Genomic DNA, 15,978 nt, shown 5'->3' with positions numbered 1-15,978 from the left:
GTAATTGCGAATTACAATTAATGCGCCTGCTGTACTTTCAACACGCCCCCGTGCCCGCTGGGCACGGCCCCGTGGTGAGCAATGGAAGCTTCTAATGGTTTGTCTTTTCTGCTGCTTCCTGGGCACGCCCCCGTGTTCGCTGGACACGGGGCGTGTTCAGACTCTGTTTTCTTCTCTTTGTTTTGGGAGGTGCCGTTGAGGGTCCGGGCAGTCCACTTTTGTTCCTTTTCTTGTATTTATGGTAGAATTAGTGGTCTTTTTGCTTCTTTTGTGATTTTGAGCTCATTTCATCCTGAAAATACAAAAGGAAGACTAAAACACTCTTTTTCCAACATTAGTACTTAAAAAGGGTTAGTTTTATGCCTTAATTGATGTGTTTTATATGTTGCATTTTACACACATCAAATACCCCCACACTTGAACTTTTGCTTGTCCTCAAGCAAAACTCTTTTAATGTGGCTTACACTCCCAAATGGAATAGGTAGAAGAGAAGTTTTTTTAGCTTGTCCTAGAGTGTCGGGAATCCAAGGTTTTTATAGGTTTTATTTTTATTTTATTTACAATCCTATTCGTCATGATTTATTTTGAACTTTTCATAAGATAAACTACTTATTTTGGTATAACATGACTTATTAAAATTCCATTTATATACAAGTTCACATACCTCACGGGAGATCACTCAACACTCGGCCGAAGGTGTATATTTAAGTGAATCGCTCGAGAGCGGCACGGACTTACGTTTTCCATAGGCTTGCCAAGCGATCAATCCTCCTCCTTTTTAACTTTTTACCTTTGTAAATATCAAGAGGACTTTTGGGGTGAAGGCTTGGGTTTAAAGGTGGGTGGTTGGTTAGTGGTTAGTAAAAAGGGCGAAAATCGTAACAAGTGTCGGTTTTCATACCTTATTTTTAGTGACATTTATTTTTGAAGTATTTCTCCAAACAAGCTTTTGTAGCTTTTGTTTGTTTTTGACTTCATTATTCATATATATATATATATTTTTTTTCGTCACGTAGAGGGTATGTTTATGAAAAACCGAGCTTGTTACTAAAATAAGGGTGAAAAAATGAAAAAGGTTTTTGGTGGGTAAAAAAAATTGTTTTGGGGGTAATGAAATGAAAGGTTTAGGCTCAAAGGGGTTTTTCTAGGGGGATTTTGGGTAGGTAAAAAAAATGAAAAATAATGGTTTTGAAAGAAAAATAGTTAGTCCTAATGCCTCCATCATTTACTTACTTGGGTTTAAGTTGGTAAGGACCGGGAATGTATCGTCGTGGCAAGTTCTAGATTTGTAAAGACCGAGCGGCTATTCACACAAGAAACGAAAAATGAGCATTTAATCTAAATATGTATATTTTTATGCTCAATAAAGGCTCAAAACTCACTTTTGTGGGAATGAGTTTTTAATGTGACCAAGCATATATAATCGAATTTTAGCTAGACTTGTTATACCGTTTCATAATTTTCTTATGTTAGTTCTTTTTATCACGACGCTATCGGTTGTAAAATAAAAAAATATATAACCCTTTTATAACTTGTTATTCCCAACTTAAACTAAGACAAGTAAAAAAAAAATGAAAAAGTTTTTTTGAAAAAAATTTGGGGTGTTTAGCGGTTCCAATAGAGTTTTGTGTAAGGCTTGTTTTAGGATTTTGCAAAATTTCAAGGTTTTAGCATCCCCCCCACACTTAAATTACACATTGTCCTCAATGTGTCCAAAAATAAAGTTTTTGGTTGATTAGAATATGTAAAAGTGTGTTTAAAAACAAAGATTTGTGTTACTGGCGCTCTGGACACGGCCCCGTGTCCATTGGACACGGCCCCGTGGTGAACTGCCAGTAACGAAAAACTTACAGAGGGTGGACACGGGGGCGTGTTGGGTGAACACGGCCACGTGTCCGGCAAAAATCTGCAGGTCAGTAGCCAAACAGCAGAACTGGGAGATGGGCACGGGGGCGTGTCGGCTGGACACGTCCCCGTGTGGACAGTCTGTTAGCCACAAAAATAGGTTTTTCCCCCGGTTTCTTCATCCTAGGGCTGCAAGTGCCAATGTTTAGCACTCTAACCCTTGCATTGCACCTGTTCAATCATTCAATACCATCCAACCAAGCACAAACCATCCTAATCTTACCATTGTCAAATATTATCCAAACATAAAGTAAAAACAAAATAAAGATAAAAAGAAAAGAGTTAAGGAAAGTAAATTGTTTGACAAATGGCACGCAGGCCATGAATTGTTCGATGGATAAGAAGGGTAATCAAACCTGTGGGCTCATCACCAGCTAGCCCCTTGTTCCTCCCACTTTCCTACTCCATATCTTCATCACTATCTCCACCTCCGCCTCCCTGCCCCGCCATGTACTCCCGGATGCTACCGATATCATCTTGTATATCGTTGACGCTGCGTTCGATAGCTCCAACCCGGAGGTGTGTGTTGTTGGCGAGGTTGTAGGTGTTCCTGGTGCACATGAGGTTTTCCTGCAAAAGATCATGTAAACTTTGGAAATTAGGAAAACCGCCTCCTTGAGAGGAGGATTGACCCGGATCGCCTTGGGGAGGGTATTGATAATGTGGAGGTGGTGCATGAAGAACTAGAGCCTCCTGCGGGTTCCATGCATAGCCTTGCGTTCTCTGAAAGCGCACCGTCCCGTCCTCCGCTTCATAAAGCAAGTTCATGGATCGGCAAATGTTATAATCGACTCGTCCCGACCATGGACTCCTTTCGAAGGACCTTGGGATATTCGTGAAGTGCTTGAAGAGACGGTACACCCATCCTCCGAAGAAGATTGGTGTAGGAGCAGAGGCAAGGCGGTTTAGGTGCATGTTTCGCAGTAGGAGGTACGGAACATCTAGAGGCTTCTGGTTGTGGATGCAGTGAAGGACAACCAAATCTTTCAACCCAACAACGCCACTACTGTTGTGGCATTGGTTCAGCGAGTACGATAGGAGCCTGTGGATATATCGGTATAGCGGGTCCCTCAGTTTGGTACTTTTGGTGCTGCTTGGGTTGTAGATCCCTTCACCGATTTGAGCCCATGCGGCTTGGCGTTCAGTTGCGTCCAAGTCTCGCAATCCCCCGGTATTCTCTTCATTCCCCGCTTCTTCATCTTTGTACAGCCCAATGATTGATCCGAACTGCGCCATGGAGGTTCTATAGGTCGTTCCTCCACATCGAAATTCGACCGCCTCGTGATCAAACGGTTCGCATCTCGAGTTGAAGACGAACGTACTATAGAACTCCATTGTGCATTGATGGACCGACCGAAGTCGGGCAGTCAATGCGACGTGCAGTGGACCCGTCACTACGTTGTTGAAGCGGTCCAGTTGGTTTACCATTGTCAGCAAATCAGTACATGCCCGCCTTGGATACTCTTCGGGCCTTGTTTGTAGGACCTCGTAGCGAGCCCTGGCGTCAAGTTCGCTGGCGTTAAACCGTGTGAATTTAGACATCTGAAAAGAATACAGCAAAAGTTAGTGCAAAACATGGAAATTCAGGTTGAAAACTGCAAACAGTGGGCTGGACACGGCCCCGTGTTCAGCGGACACGGCCCCGTGTCCAGGCGTCTGTAACACCTAATTTTCATTTTTTCGTCCCGGTTTCGAAAACCTGAAAATTTTTAGCCTAGTAGCAGCGGTTTCCCCCGAAAATGAAACCCTAAGTGTCATTTTTCCAAAATCAAACCATTTACCCTTTCAATTTTGTGTTTTTCGGTTCAAGAACAAGGGTTTGTGTTTTTAGTTGGAAATCGGACAAATCTATCAACAATACATGTCTATTTACTTCCTACTACTCTACTCTAAACTACTACTAACAATTTTCATCAAAAATTTTGAGTTCGATCCGGATGAACATGAAGAACCCTAGATTTCCCCCAATTTTTGATGTTTTAACTCCATGCAAGTAACTAATCTAACTACTAAGAAGGATAGAATCATACCTTGATGTCGTTAGGTTCGGTGGTGACGTTCGAAATCTGCAGAAAATCGCCTCTAACCAGAGAGTTTTCGGCGAAACGGGGCGTGTGGAATGGTGTAACTGATAGAAAAAGAGGGTTTTATCCCGACAGTCGCCTCGACACGGCCCCGTGCCCAGCGGACACGGCCCCGTGCCGGGTGAAGTCTTTGAAATTTTTTTTTTTTTTTTTTTTACGTGTTCGTGTGCATGCCCCTTATTTCCGAAAAATGGTTAGATGATTTTTCCGGTTTTGAACGTATACTTACCTGTAACATGTCGGATATGAGTTTATTCGTTGACCGTTTGAAGTGCGATTTCCTCTTCCTCATCCTCAATGGATCCTCTGTAGAGTTTCAGCCGTTGGCCATTGACCTTGAATGGTGTCCCATTTCGAGTTTTAATTTCTACTGCACCGTGTGGAAAAACATGGGTGACTGAAAAAGGTCCCGACCACCTAGACTTTAACTTACCAGGAAACAATCGAAGTCGCGAATTAAACAATAGAACTTGGTCTCCAACCCGAAATTCATTAGATTTAATATATTTATCATGCAAATTTTTCATCTTTTCTTTATAAATTTCGGAGTTAGAATATGCATAATTCCTAAGTTCTTCTAATTCGTTTATTTGACAAAATCGATTTTTACCGGCAACTTCTAAGTCTAAGTTTACGTTTTTTATTGCCCAGTAGGCTTTGTGAGCGATTTCTACTGGCAAGTGACAACTTTTTCCATAGACGAGTTTATATGGGGTTGTGCCTATAGTGGTTTTATAAGCGGTTCGAAAAGCCCATAAAGCGTCGTCTAGTTTGTCGGCCCATTCTTTTTTATTTATTCCTACGGTTTTCTCAAGTATTCGTTTTAAACCTCGATTAGTCACTTCGGCTTGCCCATTTGTTTGAGGATGATATGCTATTGAGACCCGGTGATAGACCCCATACCTTGTTAATATTTTTTCGAGTTGATGATTGCAAAAATGGGTACCTCTATCACTTATTAATGCTTTTGGTGTCCCGAAACGAGAGAACAACTTTTTCAGGAATTTTACCACTACTCTTCCATCATTTGTTGGAAGAGCCTCGGCCTCTGCCCATTTAGACAAGTAATCGACTGCCACAAGTATATATTTGTTTCCCTTTGAAGGTGGGAAGGGTCCCATGAAATCGAGTCCCCACACATCAAAGATTTCACAAACGAGAATGCCATTTTGAGGCATTTCATTTTTGGAAGAAATATTACCTGTTCTTTGGCAGGCATCACATGTCTTTACAAGGTTTTGTGCATCCTTGTAAATGGTCGGCCAGTAAAATCCCGAATCAAATACCTTTCTTGCGGTACTTGCGGCACCATGATGTCCTCCGTATGGACCTTCATGACAATGACGGAGTATTCTTCGTGCTTCATTACCATGGACACACCTTCGGATGAGTTGGTCGGCACACATTTTGAAAAGATAGGGGTCTTCCCAAAAGTAATGCTTTACATCAGCAAAGAACTTTTTTCTTTGATGATGTGGCCATCCTTTGGTGACTATACCACTGGCTAAGAAATTAGCGTAGTCGGCATACCATGGTTCTTGTCTGCTTTCCATCATTTCCAGGGACTCCGTGGGAAATTTTTCGTTGATTTGCTCGTCCCTGGTTGTCTCCAAAGCTGGGTCTTCTAAGCGTGAGAGATGATCCGCAGCAGTGTTTTCTGCTCCTCTTTTGTCCTTGATTTCAATGTCGAATTCTTGGAGGAGTAGAATCCACCTTATCAAACGGGGTTTTGCGTCTTGCTTCTTGAAGAGGTACCTGATGGCTGCATGGTCTGTATAAACTATTGTTTTAGAAAGAACAAGATAAGAACGAAATTTATCAAAAGCAAATACCACCGCTAGTAACTCTTTTTCTGTAGTTGTATAATTTTCTTGTGCATCATTTAGAGTTTTACTAGCATAATAAATTGGGTGGAAATGTTTTTCTTTTCTTTGTCCCAAGACTGCTCCAACAGCAAAGTCGCTTGCATCGCACATGATTTCGAAAGGAAATTTCCAATCAGGTGCTATCATGATAGGTGCATTGACTAGCATTTCCTTGAGGGTTAGAAATGCTTGATTGCATTCCTTGTCAAAGATGAAGGGTGCATCTTTTTCAAGCAATTTTGTTAGAGGTCTTGAAATTTTCGAAAAGTCCTTGATAAACCTTCTATAGAATCCGGCATGCCCTAGGAAACTTCTGATTGCTCTCACGGAGGATGGAGGAGGTAATCGAGAAATAGTCTCTATTTTTGCTCGATCAACTTCCATTCCTTCGCTTGAGATTTTATGCCCGAGTACTATTCCCTCTGTTACCATGAAATGGCATTTTTCCCAGTTAAGGGCGAGGTTAGTTTCCTCACATCGGGATAGCATTCGTTCAAGATTATCGAGGCATTGATCATATGAGTCTCCAAAGATGGAAAAGTCATCCATGAAGACTTCCATGGTTTTTTCAATCATATCATGGAAAATGGCGACCATACAACGTTGGAATGTTGCAGGTGCATTACATAGACCGAATGGCATGCGTCGATATGCAAAAGTTCCGTAGGGGCATGTGAAAGTTGTTTTCTCTTGGTCTTCTGGTGCTATCGGTATTTGGAAGTAACCTGAAAAACCATCTAAGAAACAATAAAATTTATGACCGGATAATCTTTCTAACATTTGATCAATGAATGGTAAAGGAAAGTGGTCTTTCCTTGTTGCTTCATTTAATCTCCTATAATCTATACAGACTCTCCATCCTGTGACGGTTCTCGTGGGTATTAATTCATTTTTCTCGTTAGTTATTACCGTCATACCTCCTTTCTTTGGGACTACTTGGACGGGACTTACCCACGGGCTATCGGAGATAGGGTAGATTAGTCCGGCGTCGAGTAGTTTGATGACTTCATTTTTAACCACTTCTTGAACATTGGGGTTCACTCTTCGTTGTGGTTGAATCACCGTTTTGTAGTCATCATTCATTAAAATTTTGTGCGTGCACATGGAAGGACTTATTCCTTTAATATCTACAAGCTTCCAAGCGATCGCATTTTTGTGTTTTTTAAGTAGGTTAACTAATTTTTCTTTTTCTTTGCTAGTTAATTTAGACGAAATAATTACAGGTAAACTACCATCTTTGCCTAGAAAAGCATATTCCAAACCTTTAGGGAGTTCTTTGAGCTCAATGGGTGGGTCTTTAGGAGATACCTTATTTTGTGGCTCGTCTAGATCAAGAACTTTAAAAGTTTGTTCTATGGCTACCTCTTCATCGACAAAGTGGTCTTCTTCGTCGGTTGTATCGGGTGGCTCAGCTTCATCTTCAATTAGGGGGTCATTATTGCCAAAAGGATATTTCATTGAGCGCTCAAGATCTATGCTCCTTTTGAATGCCCCTAATTGAAGAGGTAGATTGTTGAATTTCCGGTTTTTCAAAGCTTTGTGAGTTTGTACAAAAGGTTTTCCCAAGACTAGGGGGCATCATCTAAAATGACGAAGTCGGTTGGGATTACCATTTGATTCGTTTGAACCAAAACATCTTCAACTACACCGATTGATTTCACTACTTTTCGGTCGGATAGAAAAATGGGTATTTGAAGTGGAGTATAATCACTAATACTTAGCTTTTCAAAAATGTAGTTAGGCATTATGTTAACACAAAGATCTTTATCAATAGTGATATTGCTAATAAACTAATTTTGAAAGAAACATGGAACCGGTGTGATGTTAATTTCAAAAGGATCTTCTTTTATTAGCGAGGTTTGATCATTAGTTAACTTAACACTTACTAAGTCATTGATTTTAGCATTAGTGTTTAACTCTTTTAAAAACTTGGCATGAGGGGTTATTAAACAATGATTTTCGAAAGTAGGTGACAAGAGAATAATTTCCTCAAAATTAGACTCTTCTTGAATTTTAACATTATCGGACTCACCATTTTCGTTGTTTAACTCATGTGTCTGTTTTTCACTTTCTTGTTCTTCCATTTTTACACTTTCAACTATCTCTACGTTATTATCATTTTTTAATTCTTCTCTTGCGCGGGATTCCTTTTCCCTTGCGCGAGATTCTTTCATGCAACGTTCGATAGTTTTAATGTGTTCTAATATCCTATTAGTTACTTCGGTGAGATTGAAAGAATTTGGATCCTCAAAGCTTGAATCCGGTTGTTCGATCCTTGGTTCCTCATAGTACTCATATGAAGTAGATGGTTCGCACCATTGTTCTTCATTGTAAGTGTATGATGGATAAGGGTCGAAACTTTGGTCTTCATAGTACTCATATGAGGTGGGTTGTTCACGCCATGGTTCCTCATAATAAGAATATGAAGGTGGTGGCTCATATCTTGAGTCCTCAAAGTATGAGTATGAAGGTTCATACCTTGGTTCATCAAAATATGAGTATGAGGAAGGAGGTTCATACCTTGGGTCTTCATAGGATGTGTATGAAGTTGATGGCTCGTACCTGGGCTCCTCATAATGGTTGTATGAATTGGATGGTTGATATGAAGTACTATATTGAACCGAGCGTGCATTACGACAATTAGTGCAATAATTACCTCTATAATCATCCTCATCATAGGTGTAGTTGTAACCTCTTGAGTATTGATCCATAAGAATCACTCAACAGACCACAACTGAGTCTCGGGACCAGAAAACAAAAATAAGACGGAAACAGAAGCTGGACACGGCCCCGTGTTGAGTGAACACGGCCCCGTGTTCAGGGACTGTATCTGGGCGTTTTAATTAAATTTACTGGTCACGTTGAGCACGGGGGCGTGTTCAGTGAGCACGGCCCCGTGTTCAGACTCTGTATCTGGGTATCTACTCTAAAATATGCAGCACGGGGGCGTGTTCAGCGAGCACGGCCCCGTGTTCAGGCTACTGTAAATGCAAAACTAAACTAAAATGCAGAAAAATGCGCGCGTTTTGAAAAAGGTTTTGAAAAACTGATTAGGCCGTCGATTTTAAGCTTTCTTAAAATCCTTGTGTCCCCGGCAGCGGCGCCAAAAACTTGATGTGCGTGAAGTGTGTTATATTTTTAGATATATATTTAAGCCCTTTTTACACTTTTAGCCAAGTTTTAAATTTATAAAACACGATATTTACTAACACTAAACACACATATGGGCAAGTGCACCCATCGTGGACGTAGTATAGTGTTGGTAAGATACCGAGGTCGTCCAAGGACACAAGAGCTTTTAATACCGGTTTATCCTCAACGTCTAATCAAATCAAAAGGTTAGAAAAATGTTTTAAACTAAGAAAAATAAAAACTAACTAAATGCTGAAAAATAAAATAAAATAAAAAACAGATAGACAAGATGAATCACTTGGATCCGACACGTGTATTAGTATAACCTTTGATTATTTTCGCACTTTTGCACTTGTTTAAGAGATTATCTTAGTTATTGTAGTAGGCCCCTCTTTTGAAGGCGACGTTACCCTCAACCCAGTAGTTTGAGTCAGCAAGGATACAATCCTAAAGGGTCGGATTATTGAAAGATAATGAATTAAGTTATTAATGCAAATTGTGGTAGGCCCCGCTTTTGGCGGTGACGTTACCCTCGGCTAAGTAGTCTGAGTCAGCAGGGATACAGTCCTAAATAGCCGGGTTATAGTATTAATAGTAGTTAACTTATGAGGGGGTCAAAGAGTTTGGATCCCCGCCATCCAATACCTAGGGGCATTGAAGGAGATCCTACTAAATTTGACCCAGGTCCCAAGCAGGACCTCTAAACGCTGAACAAGGGCAAGACCTTTACCAAACCGTTCCCTTAACCCCCGACCAGGTAGCCAACATATCTCCATATAGACCGTGGAGATATGAATGGTGAAAATCTTTTATTTTATATAGACAGTAAAATAATGCCAAGACACCACGGACAAACGATAAGGAAAGATCACCTTCAACATAAGTAACTAGTTATTAAAGTCATTAATACAAAACCAAATAAAAAGTGCAAAAGATTAAAAATAAAAAGTATTATACTAAACACTTGTCTTCACCAAGTGATGTAAGAGACTTAGGCAAACATGGCCTTGATTGTCAAGAACTCTTACGATCAATCTTGGATCCCGAGACGACTCACACACTCTATGATGGACAATGGATGATGGTGGTGGATGATGGTGTTATGGTGGTGGTGGGTGGTGGATGAGGTGTGAGAGAGGTGGTGTGCCAAGGGATCAGGGAGAATGAAACCAAGCTCCTCTATTTATAGGCTGGACAGAACGCTGGACACGGCCCCGTGTCCGCTGGACACGGCCCCGTGCCCGTCTGACACTCTCTCTCTTCATTAATTGTAATTGCGAATTACAATTAATGCGCCTGCTGTACTTTCAACACGCCCCCGTGCCCGCTGGGCACGGCCCCGTGGTGAGCAATGGAAGCTTCTAATGGTTTGTCTTTTCTGCTGCTTCCTGGGCACGCCCCCGTGTTCGCTGGACACGGGGCGTGTTCAGACTCTGTTTTCTTCTCTTTGTTTTGGGAGGTGCCGTTGAGGGTCCGGGCAGTCCACTTTTGTTCCTTTTCTTGTATTTATGGTAGAATTAGTGGTCTTTTTGCTTCTTTTGTGATTTTGAGCTCATTTCATCCTGAAAATACAAAAGGAAGACAAAAACACTCTTTTTCCAACATTAGTACTTAAAAAGGGTTAGTTTTATGCCTTAATTGATGTGTTTTATATGTTGCATTTTACACACATCAGTTGGTCACCGTGGAGGTTATCTGGAGTGTGCGCAGCATGTTGAAGAGGTCTTTGGGCAAGAGTTTGACACTAGTCATTGCTCAGTGACCAATGAAGCTGATGTCGAGTTGGCTCGTGCTGAAAATGCTTACGATCATCTATCACTGCCTGTAATGGACTTGGTCGCAAAGGCTCTAGAGATTGACGACTGGTGCCAGTGTCTGAAGGCTATTCTTGACCCACCAGAAACTGTTGAATTATCTGATGAGGAGGAAACGGTGGGCAATGATGGTGATGGTGATGGTAATGGTGATGGTGACCAACATGATGATGACAAACATGACGATGATGGTGACGGTCATGAATGAATAGATTTGACAGGCTTTTGTGCCTTGTAGTTTGTTTTTAGGTGTTAGATGTAACCTATTGCGCGGTCGCTCTTATTTTGGATTGAATCGATGATGGTTTTATTCTATGTAATCATTGCGCAGTTGCATTTCTTAAATATGATGTTTTAAATTTGCTTTCTATTTGTCCAGTTACAATTATTGCATTGTTGTTAGAAACTTTGGTTAAGTTAGCGCGAATAAATGTAAGTGTGGCTCTTGTGCGAGTGTAACTGCCCGGTCTCGCGCTATGTTCGCGGAGAACCTTGGAGGCATACTCAAGAGCTCGTAATTTACTGAAGTGTTTTCGTGCTAATCAAAAGTTTAACATGCATTTGTAACGTAGAAGTCATCATGATAGAAGAAAACATAAGTCGTATGCTTTCATTGATTAAGAAACAGGTGCTTAGGCTAACATACATCGCATGCAAGTAACATAAAGGGCGTTTAGCCAACATAGGAAATTAAAAAGGCACGTGGCCGGCATGAATGAGTAGAGGCGCAAGGCCGAGAGTAGTTACATATAGCACTTGCGCAGTTGTTGCGCGTTCCATGTGTGCGGGATGATGTATCCATCCAGAGTGCGCAACTTGTATGCCCCCTTCCCTAGCACCTCGTGTATTAGGTATGGGCCTTCCCATTTAGATGCTAGCTTTCCTAAGCGTTCAGCGTTTGAAGCTTCATTGTCTCTGAGGACATACTCTCCTGGAGTGAAGGTACAAATGCGCACTCTTGCATTGTAATACCTTTCCATCTGTGTCTTGTACTTGGCTTCTTTAATTCGCGCAATTTCGCGTCTTTCTTCCAGTAAGTCCAAGTCGAGACGACGCTCTGCCTCGTTATCGATTGTGTTGACTGCTGTCAAGCGCCGCGAGGGCAGGCCAATTTCCGTTGGGATAACCGCCTCTGAGCCATAGACTAGGCTGAAAGGGGTTTCGCCAGTGCTCTTTTTCGGCATGGTTCGATGAGCCCACAAGATGCTTGGGAGCTCATCTATCCAGCATCTTCTCTTAGTACCCAGGCGGGCTTTTATCCCTTCGACGATGTTCTTGTTCATACTTTCGACTTATCTGTTGCCCTGAGGGTGTGCAACAGATGAGAAAGTGTGTTCGATGTTCATCTCTTTCATCCACTTTTGGAGGTCTTCGGAAGCAAAGTTGGTGCCGTTGTCGGTGACAATCTTGAGTGGAAGGCCAAACCTGCAAATGATGTGTTCCCAGATAAACTTGCGCACCATCATTGCAGTAGTTGAGGCGAGAGCTTTGGCCTCCTCCCATTTAGTAAAATAATCGACGGCCACAATTATGAACTTAACGGCACCAGGGGCGTCTGGGAAAGGTCCCACCATATCAATCCTCCACTGCTGGAAAGGCCAGGCAGTGGATACCGGGATAAGATCGTTTTTTGGGAGCAGGGTTTTTGGAGAATGTCGCTGACAGGAGTCGCATTTGCGCAGCTCCTTCAGGGCGTCGACGTGCATCCCTGGCCAGTAATATCCAGCGTTCATAATCTTCACGACAACCATGCGTGGGCCTGCATGGATGCCACAGATCCCTTTATGAATCTCCCTGGTCAAGTAATTCGCGTCTTGGGGGTCCACGCAGCGCAATAGTGGCCCTAAGAAGGATTTTCAGTACAAGATACCACCGTTCATTTCATAATGCAAGGCCTTGTTCTGAATCTTTCTTGCCTCTGCTTTGTTTTCAGGGAGTATTCCTTCTTGCAAATACTGGATTATAGGGGTCATCCAAGATGGCTACCCTATCTCGATCACATTCACTTGACGCAACAGAACTGATGGGTTTTTGAGTACTTCAATCCTTACATCTTTGGCGAGATGTTGGAAAGAGGTTGAAGCAAGCTTGCTCAAGGCGTCTGCTGGTTTGTTTTCAGAGCGATTGATGTGAACTACCTTGTATGACTTGAATTGTTGGAGTAATTCTTTCGCGTGGTCCAAATACAAGGCCATAACTTCGCCTTTTGCGTCATAAATTTCGTTGATTTGACTGGCAATCAAAAGCGAATCAACATGTGCTTGTAGATTTTGAGCTCCCATTTTTATGGCGAGGCGCAAGCCAGCCAAGAATGCCTCATATTCTGCCTCATTGTTGGTGTTCTTGAAATCCAATTTGATGGCGTATGTAAATTCATGCTTCTCAGGACTTACAAGGCGCAATCCAGCTCCCGCGCCATCTTCGTTTGAGGCTGCATCAGTGTACAGCAACCATAACTCATTGGACGTATCTTTTATGGGAGTCTCAACAATTTCACAATCTTTGATTTTATCCAATGGGACTTCTGTGACGAAGTCCGCTAGAACTTAACCCTTGATGGCTGGGCGCGGCCTGTACAAGATGTTGTGGCCCCCCAGCTCGATCGCCCACTTTGCTAACCACCCAGACGTCTCTGGTTTTTGCAATATTGTGCCGATGTGAAAGTTGGTGAGTACTGTGATCGCGTGCCCTGTAAAGTATCTGCGCAGCCTTCTAGAAGCATGTAGCAGCTCAAGTACCAACTTTTCCATTGTTAAATATCTCGTTTCTGGGATCGGTAAGCACCCTACTGACGTAATAAAATGGAGTCTGCACTCTGTTTCTTTCCACAAGCAATACCGACCCCACTGCCTTATCCAAAGAAGATAAGTACAATATGAGTGGTTCTTTTTCGAACGGCGTGGTCAGAGTAGGGAGCTTTATCAAGCATTCTTTCATCTGCTGAAATGCGGCTTCTGCTTCGGGCGTCCACTTGAACTCTTGCTTTTTTACGCAGTTGCGCAGGGTGCTGATAAAAGGATATGAATTTGCGGCGTGGTTTGATAGAAACCGATTAAGCGCGGCTAGGCGGCCGGCCAATCGTTGCATTTCTTTGATTGTTCGTGGTGACGGCATTCGCTCTATGGCTTGCACTTTTTCTGGATTAACTTTAAAGCCTCCATTTGTGACCATGAAACCCAAGAACTTTCCCTCTTCCATACCAAAAGAACATTTGGCTGGATTTAATTTCATATTCACGCTTCGTAGGGAGTGAAAAGTCTTCTCTATATCCTTTAACATCTGATCTTCCTCGGGACTCTTGATTACGAGATCATCAATGTAAACCTTGATGTGTTTCCCAATATCTTTGGCAAAGATTTTATCCATCAGACGCTGGTATGTTGCGCCAGCGTTTTTGAGGCCGAACGGCATCTTTGTATAACAGAAAATCCCGAGATCGGTCCGAAAAGCTGTCTTGTCTTCGTCCTCAAGCTTCATTTGAACCCGATGATACCCCTTGTAACAATCTAGAAAGCATTTCCATCTGTATGGTGCGAGAGAGTCTATCTTTTTGTCGATCTTAGGTAAATAGTAGCAGACTTTAGGGCATGCCTTGTTGAGATCGGTATAATCAACGCACATTCTCCATCCTCCGTTTGACTTCTCCACCATCACGGGGTTTGCCACCCAACTCTGATAGCGCACATATATTAAAATTCCTGCTTTTAACAGCTCACAGACTTGCTCGTTCATCGCTTTGGTCTTATCCGCCCCTAAGTTGCGCCTTCTTTGTACTTTTGGTTCAACAGAGGGATAAGTGTTCAGACAATGCTCGGTAACGTCGCGCGGGACACCGGTCATGTCTGCCGGAGTCCAGGCGAAAATGTCCATATTCCTGAACAAAAGTTGCTTGAGGTGCGTTTGGATGTTTAGTGAGATCGCGTGGCCTATTGTCACCGTTTGCTCTGGGTATTTGTGATTTAAAACCCACTTTTCTGGCTCAGTCGCTGAAACCTTTGCCGCTTTGGTCGGGCGCACATCATCTGCTGGCATCACTTCTTTCTTTGCATATATAATTGCCACCTCCATCTCGGTTGGGAACCCGATCGCTGAGTGGGGTGTGGAAGTTACCATGTTTAGCTCTCCTTGGGTTTCTCTTCCAATCAAAACATCATGCCTTGATTTGACAGGCATCACCATGAAGTTGACAGTTGTTGTTCTCGAATGCTTCCCGTTAGACAGCGTGACGGGGAAGCTAATTTGGCCTAGAGGGAAGACCATTTCGTTGCAGAATCCCAACAGAGGGTAGTCGACTGGCTCGAGTCTTGCTTTATCTTCGTCATCAAACTGATTAAAGCATTGCTCATAGATGATATCTGTTGTGCTTCCCGGGTCAATGAATACGTATTCTGTCTCGTACTGACCGATAATACCGGTAATGACGACGGGGCGCGTGGGCCCCCGCGTACTACTGGGAAGATAACCTGTTGCTCTTGCCATGCAGGTTCGAATGGTCTCTTGCCTTTGTCTCTCACGCTATATCCTGGTCCGTTGACCATATGCGTCTCCAAGAGTCTGACCTTTTTGTCTCTTCCATCATCATTGCGCTGAATCTGGCGTGTTTCTTTGCGTACGTTCTTTACCAGATGACTCAGCTTCCCATTTTTCAATGTTTTCTCAATTTCTCGGCTTAAGCTGATGCAGTCATCCGTCAGATGACCTGTATCTTTGTGGAAGTCACAGTATAGGTTGGGGTCCTGCCCCTTTTTGTTCGTCATCGGCCTCAGAGTCTTGAAATCATGGTTCTCCGTCATAAGCCCCTCCTTAGGTGTCTTGATGAGCGGAGTCCAGTGCTTTTCTCGATTGTCGTTCCTGATTGCCTTTCGATAACCAATGCGATTGATAGTGTCTCGCGCGTCTTCTCTGTAACGAGGTCGCTCGTCATAACCGCTGGAATGGCTGGCTTTCCATCCAGGGTTTTTGCCTTTGTTGCGCCTATTGTTATCGCGCGAACTTCCTTTGGAGAATCTGTCTTCAGTGTTAGAGTTCTTGTGACTGGCCAGTGATTCTTCAGTTTGTGCGACTATCTTCGCAGCTTCCACGAGCTTATCCCATTCCTTGGGTATTCCATCTTTTCCTGTGATAGTCTTGATGAGGCTATCACAGCGAATGGCTTTCTTAAAGTGAGCGCGCATGAGT

Source organism: Helianthus annuus, chromosome 4 (genome assembly GCF_002127325.2).
Source record: "Helianthus annuus cultivar XRQ/B chromosome 4, HanXRQr2.0-SUNRISE, whole genome shotgun sequence".
Classification (NCBI taxonomy): Eukaryota; Viridiplantae; Streptophyta; class Magnoliopsida; order Asterales; family Asteraceae; genus Helianthus; species Helianthus annuus.
This window is presented reverse-complemented; position numbering follows the sequence as displayed.